General features: G+C 34.1%; 1 long non-coding RNA gene across 1 annotated transcript; it reads left to right on the top strand.

The window, feature by feature from the left end:
- The first annotated feature begins 347 nt into the window (after nucleotides 1-347).
- On the top strand, nucleotides 348-1931 carry LOC128209985 (uncharacterized). The gene is made up of 2 exons (XR_008257096.1): nucleotides 348-508; nucleotides 657-1931. It is a non-coding gene; the product is annotated as an uncharacterized LOC128209985 (long non-coding RNA).
- The last annotated feature ends 8781 nt before the right edge of the window (nucleotides 1932-10712 follow it).

The raw sequence follows: 10712 nt of genomic DNA, 5'->3' as shown, positions 1-10712 counted from the left end.
GAAGATTAAATGTGACTTGTATGGAAATACAGATTTGAACGAACTCGTTGATAACGCGATATCATTCATAAACTTTAACAGCTACAATAATCTTAATTGCGACATAACAGTAAACGCTCCTGCAGACATTCAAGGCAAAGTTTTTAAAAAGCTATGTCTTGAACACAGACACATCCACAGTACATGTTCTCCTCAGCGGCGTATTGCAACATCCAATAAAGCAACAAATATGACGTTTGAACTTGCGGAGAAATTGTGCAAAAGTAATTTCTTTTCGCCTCATATAGACGCGTGGTCAAGGGTATTTAAAAACATGTTTTGTTTATTATGTAATGGTGACCCTTGGTTTGGTCAAGGGAGCTGTTACTCACCCGAACTTTCAAACGGACATTCCATACGTCAAACCTTCACACTATTTCTATCTCCTGAAAAAGTTGCACAGTTGCGGACAAATGAAATTAAACAGTATACGCAATGGAAAGCCTGTGCAGACGACAGCAATGCAAAGGTAAAAGGATTTTTATCAATATAAATTATTGTAGTAATGCATCAAAATCATTATTATTTTTTCATAAATACGTAATTTCTTGTATTGCAATTTAAATTTTCTTAAAGTTACTCCTGCTGTTTCATCTGTAGTTTTAATTTCTTTTCAGAACGGTTCGAATTGCAAGCCTGTGCTTTGCCCATTGGGCAGACTGTTTACGACCAACTCCAAGTGTTTATTCATCTCGAACTATTTCTCTGTCCAGGGGCTATCAATTTTCCTCAAGATTGATTTGAAGATTCCTATTCTCGTGCATCAAAACAACAATACAAGTAATTATTTATCGAAGAAACCGAAAATATTAGCAAAGCCACTTAATGTCTGGAGGGTCAAGAAGGCGTTTTACAGTGTTTTGAAAATCTCGCAAAGCGTTATTGAAATACGACATTTAGCTCTTTATATGGAGTTCAAAACGCTAGGACCCCTGGATAATGTAATCCTGGACGAAATAGAGGATTTTATGATGGGAGACGTTCACATAGTGATTGACAACAGCAAGTCGTTGTGTTCTGTTGAAATTTTCCCTTGCAATATTCAGAGGTTTAATGTGGAAGAAAAGTATAACACAAATATAGATCGTTGGATAGAGATCACTGATAAGCCTTTGTCATTAACTGGATATTATGCTTTAGCGGAGTATCACTTTTGCTACTTAATTCAGTTATGTGACCTGGAAATCGACCTTCCAATATTCCTAGAAACGAAAGTTGTCATAAAACAAACTGGAATGGTTCTCTACAATTACCAGTTCCAGTACATCGAGACAGAACAATCTAAATGTGTAAGGGTTTGTATACAGAACACTCAATACCAACTACAAGTGAATGGAAGCTCAAACGACAAACTGATTTATTTAGAATTCAAAACCTTATGTCGGCTGTTTTTCCTACCAATGTATGTGATGGCTTCGATATTAGCGAATCGAAACACCCAAGTCCTGTAAAAAAATATTATACTGATTTCATTTCGTATGCAGTGTTTTTGTTATTGCATATTGCTACTTAAACAGTTAGATCACAAGCTAAATCATTAAAGGCGCATCTATCTATCGCAGAAAAACAGCACATGCTACAATGACAAATGAGAAAGTTCAATCATTGTTGCTTTATGTGAAAACGATAAAAACAGACGTGACTTCACTTTCGATGGATCGCGAAAATCGAGGTATTTTGCACATATATGATTACTACGACGGCTGTAAATGCCAGAGGCGTTGAAATCATTTTTGTTTACATTTAAGCGAACATGCTGTCGTCAATACCGGCGAAATATATTTGTGTAAGAAATTGACATAGTATGAATGCAAATTTGTGTAATTTGTGTTGCTGTTGTTTTTTTTTAATTGTCAGTTTTTGTTCAGAAAGATACAATATAAGCCTTTATAGACGTTGTTTGTTTTTAATTAATAGCCACGTGGCCACAAATCCCCAGTTAAAAAGCGCCATGATATCGCTAATATATATTTTTATCGGCACACACAACAAATATTTTTCGATCTCTAAAGTCACATTAGTTGAACATGATTATGCATGTAAATGAAAAATATAAAATAAAATAAAAGGCATCAATCAAATTGTGCGCCCATTAGTGGCAAAATTATAAAAATGGCGATTCATCCAATAAGAAATACATGACAAACGCCGTTTTATATGAAATTTAAGTCGAATGTTTTGAAAAGTATTGCAATCTCTTTAGGTCAAAATTGATTTCAACCATAATAAATATATAGGGCATTACAAACAAAGATATAAATTACGAATGTAATTCGTACTACGTCGCTAAAAACATATTGTGCTCGACTATATGTAGCTAATGTGGACCTTCAAATAGTTCTAATTTCTGATCATAAATTTAATAAAAAATATTAAAGTTGTTAAGAAGAATTCATTGAGAACTTCTTTACTTAAAAAAATATGATATACTGACATAGTTCAACAAAAGATATATTGCATGAGTGGCGAGGGGTGATACACAGCGATATATATATATATATATATATATATATATATATATATATATATATTCGTACTACATATATATATATCGATCTTACACACAAACAAACATTTGTTTTCTTTTGCAAGGGACATTTAATTGTAGTTATTTTAGAAACACGCTTCATAACGTTTGCAAAAGAGATGTCATTTCGGAAATGACGTCGTTAAAATGGTGTCCCATACTTGTGCACTTGGAAATGAGAAAGGGCAAAAATCAAAACAGCGAAAATATTTTACTGTCATTTCAAACAGTAAATTATCTTTTTTTGTTTAAGACACATTTCTATAAATCAGCAAAAATACACAATCGGAACTCCACGGCCATTTTCCATCGAAAACAACCTCGGATGTAAATGGAGGGTTAACCATGTCAGAATTCTTAAGATTCAACTATGCTTCAAGAAGATCGCGTGGTAAGTTCAATATGGCAGTTAAACTTCGTGACTTTACTCTCGCAATTATACACTACACTGGCATTCAATTTAAACGGTGAATGGATAATTCGACACAAAGATAATTCAGCCTAGTTAATTCGGCACCAAAATCCTGGCGCTATTAAGCGTAGTCAATTCGGCACATTATTCAAATGATCTTTATGCGGTCATAAGAACTAGAATATTGTCATCATTTGCATAAAGTTGACATATAAAATTCAACTGTACTCACTTTCAGTCGTTATATGGTTCGTTTATTTCAACACAACTACCTTTCACAAATCATTCGAACGTTTAATAAGTATATCATATATCATGTTTTCAGTAATAACAAATGGCTCAAGATTACTGACATATGTACATTTGTCCTTTTTTGTCTATACATTTTTTTGGCTTTATCAGATCTTTACGTCTAAATTGATTTCAGCACTTCCGATTTTTATCAAATTGATATAAACATGTATACATTTGTACATTTGATAATAGATTGCTTCTTAATTTTTAAACTAAAATGCATGCCAATAAAACACGTACGTTGTGGATTAAGTAATGATTAAAAGACACGTTTATGGTCAAAAATTTAATTCGTCATTCAAAAGCGATTAATAAATAGCCATTTGCAAATACAATTTCGAGCTAACAATGGAATAAACATGAACGTTTGTAAAATTTGGATATTGAGATGATCTCACCTCGAGGCGTAAGATTCTTCGTTTTGCTAAAACGTAACACCAAATGGATCTGAAATGAATAGGTATTATTAGTTACACTGTTAGTAGCTGGGGGGTATGTGATATACACCCCCAGTGGTTTCATACCATGCGAGAGAGAACACCCCCCCCCAGCTACTAACAGTGTAACTAATAATACAATAACAATGTAAATATAGTAATAACAGAATGTTTGACAGAATATTTATCTTCTCAGTAAGGTTACATTAAATTATAACTGTACAAGAAAGATGTATCACAGTCAATAAATGTAATAATAAGAAAAACAACAACAGTTAACTGTTTTCAACACTTATTTTTTTAACAATTTCTTGAAGGTAACTCCTTAGCACATTTGCAGATTTCTTGTTGCATCGAAGCGTCTCTTCTGAATTTAATTTTAACCTTTTTTTTAGAGATTCGTCACTTGTTGTGCTTGTAAACCGTTTTTAGTCGCCATTTTGTAACCATTGACTCATGTAAACAGTCGGTTACACACAACAGATTGCTTGAATAAAATGGATATTCAATAACGTGCATGAGTTAGCTCCCCTACAGTGAAAAGATAAGCCGAGAGAGAAGATAAAACAAATTCGGCCGCCATTTTGTTACGTCTTCTGCGGAGTATGAAAGTTACAGGGGTGGTATAAAACATACTGGAGATTCAAGGGGGGGGGGGGGGGGTATGGATTATACACGTCGTGCATTTGACCGCTCTAGGCCAATCGGATAGTGTCATTCATGTAGGAGGTGAGATATAAAAACTTTCTCCCTATGTTTTTCTACATTTATTGGATTTTGTCAGTAACTTAGAACGGAAGTAAGCGAAAAAATTGGCAGTTTAAAACCTAAGAGACTGAAATCCTATTTTTATATTATTCGCAATGAATGCATATTTTCTTATTTAAATACAAATTATTTAATATATAGCTTTTTTTTTCTTAAAAAATATCAGAGATATTAAAAACACTTTGTTCTATTATTTCAATTTATCTTGTTTCATATTTTGTAACAATTATAATGTTAATTAATTGATGTAAGTACATATATATGTCACATTAAAAGATTTAAAAGTGATACTCCGCTTGGCATTTTCAAATAGGTCGATACATTGCCTCAATTGACTTCAGAAAGATTTCACCGTCTTCAGAGGAAGTCCACATCCATTGGTCGTCTTTATATTCACATAGAATCTCAAGGTTTGGGGTTGTTGCCGTCTCTCGATGACGACGGAACGCGGTCTAAATGTGTTGTGATTACAGAACGGGAAGGGCAAGGAGGCTCCTGTCCAGCCAGAACATCCATTGCCGCTGGTAGTGCGTCGTCTTCAGGCCAAGACTCGTCTGTTTCTTGAACATATTGAGTGTCCTCTTGGACATATTGAGTGTCCAATGAAAAGTATACCCCTGCATTGAGGCCAACGGGAAGACATGTCGGAGTGCTGCCCAAAGTCCTAAAACACACAATTATTACTGTAGAATGAGTCAAAATAATGTATTAAACTTTATGATTACCTCTGTTTTAATTTTAAGCTTTTTGCCTATGTCAACATCAAAAACGTGGTTGTGGTCAGGAATCTCGAGTTTGCAGATACCCTCCTCATCGTATACCGTGGCAGTACATTGTCCGGTTTGTACAATAGGCTTGGTCCGTGAATGTGACAAACGGCAGTCAGTGGTGATTCCAGGTTTTGAAGATAGAGATTAACTGCAAACAAATAATAAAATAAGCAAATTTAAACTTTTATCAAAAAAGGGGGTCCCTCAACGATATCGTCGGCACTTATTCATAAATCCATTTCCGGAATATTTCTTCGCATTGCCTGCATACAAATATTCATATGAAACTGTCTCAGCTCCATTTGTACTTAAATGCAGATAAAACATAAACATAGAATATAATATCATATATATTTATTTACATATTTGTACGCAGAAAAGAAAACGCGTTAATTACAAGTACGTAACTTCAAACAGTGACCTAAAATACTATCAAAACACCAATCTGGAGTTTGTTTTGCAATAATATGATAATTAATAAAAACAAAACAAACTTCCTGTCATTTTACGTATCAAAAGAAAGGTTTTACCTGCAAAGCACTCTTCATGTTGCTTTTTACACATGATTAACAGGTCCTTGTTAAAAAGAACAATTTTAAAACTGAAACTGAAATTCATTCTTACTATATATGTATGCATATATACGCACACAAATATTGTAGTCATTCGTGAGGTTACCATGCCGTCCCATGTACTCAATTTAACAATATGGTTATCGATAAACAATGGAAAGAAAACTTTCAAGTGAGCAATAACAAAAAAGTACAGATAAAAGTAAGTGGATTTGTTTGAAAAAGAAGGGTAAAATAGTAATATTAAGAGCAAAAAATGTGGATAGTAGGGTTCTACTTACCTTTTTGGATGCTAACAAATGACCTCTAAACCAATTGTCCTTTCTAATAACTCATTTATCTTCCCCTGAATACAATTCAACCGGGAAATTAAGTCCACATGGGTAAAAATGTTTAATTTCAAACATCATGCTATATTGTTTGGGTGTAGCCAATTTTAGTTGTATTATCCTTTGTTTCTTAGTATATATTGGGGTTTCAATAACTATGTTAAAAACATGGGCTACAACCAATTAACAAAAAAGTAAAGCATGGCATTTGAAATATGTGCTAACTTTTCCCCTTTTTCGGTATCAGAGTATTTCAGGGGCAGATGAATGCGTTATCGAAAAGGACAGTTACAATTGCTGCCTGTTTATTGACAATGGGCATTTTGGCCGAGACTTGGTCCATCTTTCACAAACAGGCTCAAGAATGGACTCAACTGAGTCCTCCAAGTTTCACAAAAAAGAAACGAAGAATTATACAAGAAATATTGGCTACACCCAAACAAGCCTAAATTAAAGCATGGCACTTATAACTTGACAACTAAATGGGACTAAATCTTACGGATGAAGTGCATTTCAGTGGCAGATAAATGTGTTATCGGAAAGGGCAATTGTAATGTACATGTAGTTATCTTTGCTTAGAAACCATTGCTTTAAGAGGGATTCAGCAACAGCTGACTTGTCAACATGCACCACTCATTCTCATCAATGAACGCCTCTTGCATCATTGAAAACCTACTGCATCAAACTAATCAGACAAAAATACTGGAAATAACTTCTTATCAAAACCAAGATTTAGATAAATTCAATCAATGTATTAAATTAAAACTTTTTCAATTATTTCTCGAAATATTTTTTACAAAAAGAGTAGGGATAGTAGGGCTTTTTCAAGAAAAAGTAGGGAAAAGCCGGAGCCTAACAAAAAGTAGGGAAAAAGTAGGAAAAGAAGGGCCTGCTTGAACGTCTGTGTATGTTTAAGATTATTACTAATTTTCAACCAGGGGTTAAGCCTAAACGAAGAGTAAAATTAAGGAATTTGAAATGTCGAGACATTCGAAGCCACGTGATGTTTGCAAACTATATAAAAGGATATAACCTAATACGAATAGCATTTTGTCGGTCGATGATTTCTGCAATTATGTTTCATCATTGCAAAATGTTAAACCTTCAGCTGAAAACAAAGTAGAAGGTTTATTTTTAGCAAATATCATAATTTTTAAAATATCAATTATAGGCTAGAGAAACTGGATAATCTTATTACTTCTAGGGAAAAACAAAAGGTAGTTAAATCACTCCAGAGAGGTTAAGCGTTTGGTGATGACCAATTGTGAAATGAGTGTTTTACCGCGGAAATTGATATCCTGTCGTCTTATCTAGTTGATTTATTTAATGCTATTCTAAATTCGGTACACTTTATATTGGTATGGGCTAAAGGCATTATTGTTCATGTATATAAAAAGAACGACCCCAGCAACATAAGTTAATACCTTGGAATTACATAAGTAAGGTGCTTTGCAAAGACTTTTACCGGAATATTGAAAAAATGAGTAACAAACTGGACAGCTAATAATAATAATAATAATATACTAAACGATTCTCAATTCGGGTTTCGTATGGGTCTGTCCACTTCAGATGCTATTTTCATATTAAATGCAATTGTGCAAAAACTGTAACATGATAATAAAAGATTAAACAGCTCTTTTATTTAAATGAAACGTGCCTTTGATAGTTTTGTTTACATAAAGTCTGCCTAAAGCTTAATAGAGCAGGAGTTGATGGGGAAATGCTTAGAATTGTTAAGATTATGATTTTGCAAAAAAAAAACGCATTGCTATTGAAGGCGAGATTGCGTCATCACGGAAAATCGCGGGGATATAAATTTAAGGTAGCCAACGCGGTGGTGCTTCCGAAAACATGCATGTGGGTATTTAACAAGTACCGTTGGTACAAAATGAAGATTGTACATGTAAATTGAGCCGTGCTCGCAAAATGGATTTCTTCCGAATGCGACGGTAAACCCAATCGGTGTTTCCCACTTTCCCAACCGCTATTTTTTTCCTATAGAAATTGAGGTCGGGGTTGGGGAGGTATTGTGTGATGTAACAATAAAGTTGATAGGTTGCGTCTCAATTTTTAAGAAACTGGTTCTTAAATTTAATAAATAAACACAAATATAGAGCTAATTTATATTTGCAATTCGCAATAGTGCATATAATTAAAAATACAATAATGTTATAAACTATGAAGAAAGCTATAGAGCAAGATAGAATGTGGAAGAAATAATGAATATATTAATACATGTTTGTACTGAACTATTGATAAGAACATGAAATACTAAATAATTTATATTTAAATTAGGAACATTTAAATATAAAGCACAATATAGATACAATTATATTGTACTCATTTTGGTCGTAAAAGATTTAATAACTTTTCAACAACACATTTTAAAGGTATAAATAAATAACTCATATTGGAATATATATAGTAATACCACAATTTATTGTAATTTTCGGGGCAGATTTAAAACACAGAATGTAATTTTTGGGTGGGTGTGTGCGTGTGTGTGTGCGTGCGTGCGTGCGTGCGTAATATGTTCATTAAAGTGACATGTGTACAAGTTGTATGTGCAGATATACAAACAATCAAGTACGAATGTAAAGGAATCTGACCTAAACAATCTCATCCCCCACACTTGATAATTATGTCACTGGAATATTGAGTGTTTGTTAAAGCATTTCAATACGTTAATTGATACCAAAATATACATGCGATAGGGCTTTCAAGCTTTTAGGAAGAAAATTTGTATCAGAAGCTCAGTTCGTTTTTCACGTTCAACGAGGGCACTCGAAATTCAGATTCTGGCTAATAAGGTGAGAGCGTCTAAAAACTTACACAGTTGAAAAACAAAGTAAGGATCAAACTACGTTTTGAGTACGAACCAAGGATTTGAAGATTACGGGTCGAGTTTGTGGGAGACAAGAACTATGTTTATAAAACGGGAACAAAGAAATAGCCTTCAGAAATTTGGGCAGCTACCTTAATAACCGTTAATTTATACTTCACAACGTCGCTTATAGCGGTGACTCGGCGGGTTGGAGCGCGGGGATAATTATACGGCGAAATCTGCAAATAACGCGTGGTCAGTAGTATACTTCTACTGATGTTCCGGCATACATCCGCGGTTGGTATTCGACGGAAACGCTTGAAGTGTTCCGAATCTAAAAAGCATATAAGAACATATATATAGTAAACAGATTAAACGGCACTCTGACGTCTTTCCAACTTTCTATATATTATATATATATATAATCGGTAAATCCGTGAGACTGCATCTTTTTATCATTCAAACTAATTCATTTATATTTATATATAAAAATGTTGTTGTTCATATCGGTCATAAAATGTTAACGATAATGTATTTATAGCTAAGTGTTAATGTTGTGGCTAATTATGTACACACTTCCAATGGAAATATGTCGAACCTTTTTCATCGAAATAAAATCTGCGAAAATCAAACAATAACTTGCCAAATCGACATAATATAGAAATACAAAATATGTCGAACCTTTAACATCTGACTAAAATGTGCGAAAAATGAATAATAAGTTGTCAAACCGAACGTCAGCCAAAATTAGCGTATTATTACCACGGGAGTGATTATACTAATGGTGTAGCAAATAGATCTTGCGCAGGTGCTAAACACGATAACTCATATCAATGCTTTTCACAGCAATTTAGACGCCACCGACAAAGCAATACACAGGATAGAGCAACCGAATTTCACAGACACTAACAGAATAATAATACTTCATCAGAAATGTGATTAACCGTGATTTGGTAATTATCATGTGGGTCATCGATGACAGTAATAAAACTCATAAAACGCATTTACTGATATTAACCGAAACAGAACTAACGGTTTTCTATTTTGCGATCGTTACACGTAACTGAGAGGTTTGTGCCAATGCATGCGAACTTTGAAATTATGAATTTACTTACGAACGGCCTAGGTGCACATTTTATATTTAAATAAGGAGTGCTTGTTTTTTCTTAACATATTAATACATTGCTTCGGATCTGATATATTGGACGTCATCTTCATTTTACAATTGTAACGGGGAAAAGGCATCGCCACAAAATGGTTTGTTCACAGCTATTTGCTTTATTATCTACTGCAATCTGCTTCAAATTCGCGGTTGAAGCTTTTGGTATCACAGACGGGGAAGGCTTGTCCGTATTACCAGACGATGAAGTGTTGTCTTTCACCACCGATGAAGAAGTGTTGTCTGTCTTGCGAGGGGAGCATGGTCAATATTTCTGTCCTGGCACCAACTACTGTCAAGCCAATACAACAGGAATGGAACGACAATCGGATTATTGCTGCAGAGGTAAACTACCACTTCTTCCTTAGTCTCGCCTCCTCTTGTTTAACTCTCGCATCCCTCTCTTCATTTTTGTATCTTACACTTAGCTTAATTTCTTTATCATGTCCTTTAACACTAAGCTAATGTTCTACTACTTCTAGTATAATTCATTTGGCCGTTACTGATGTTTTTGAAAAAGATATAGCCTAATCCTTCCTCATATAAACAAAAGCTATGCCACACTGGACTGTTTCTGTTTC

Source organism: Mya arenaria, chromosome 1 (genome assembly GCF_026914265.1).
Source record: "Mya arenaria isolate MELC-2E11 chromosome 1, ASM2691426v1".
NCBI lineage: Eukaryota > Metazoa > Mollusca > Bivalvia > Myida > Myidae > Mya > Mya arenaria.
The sequence above is the reverse complement of the archived record's forward strand: the minus strand, read 5'-3'. Positions and strand labels throughout refer to the sequence as shown.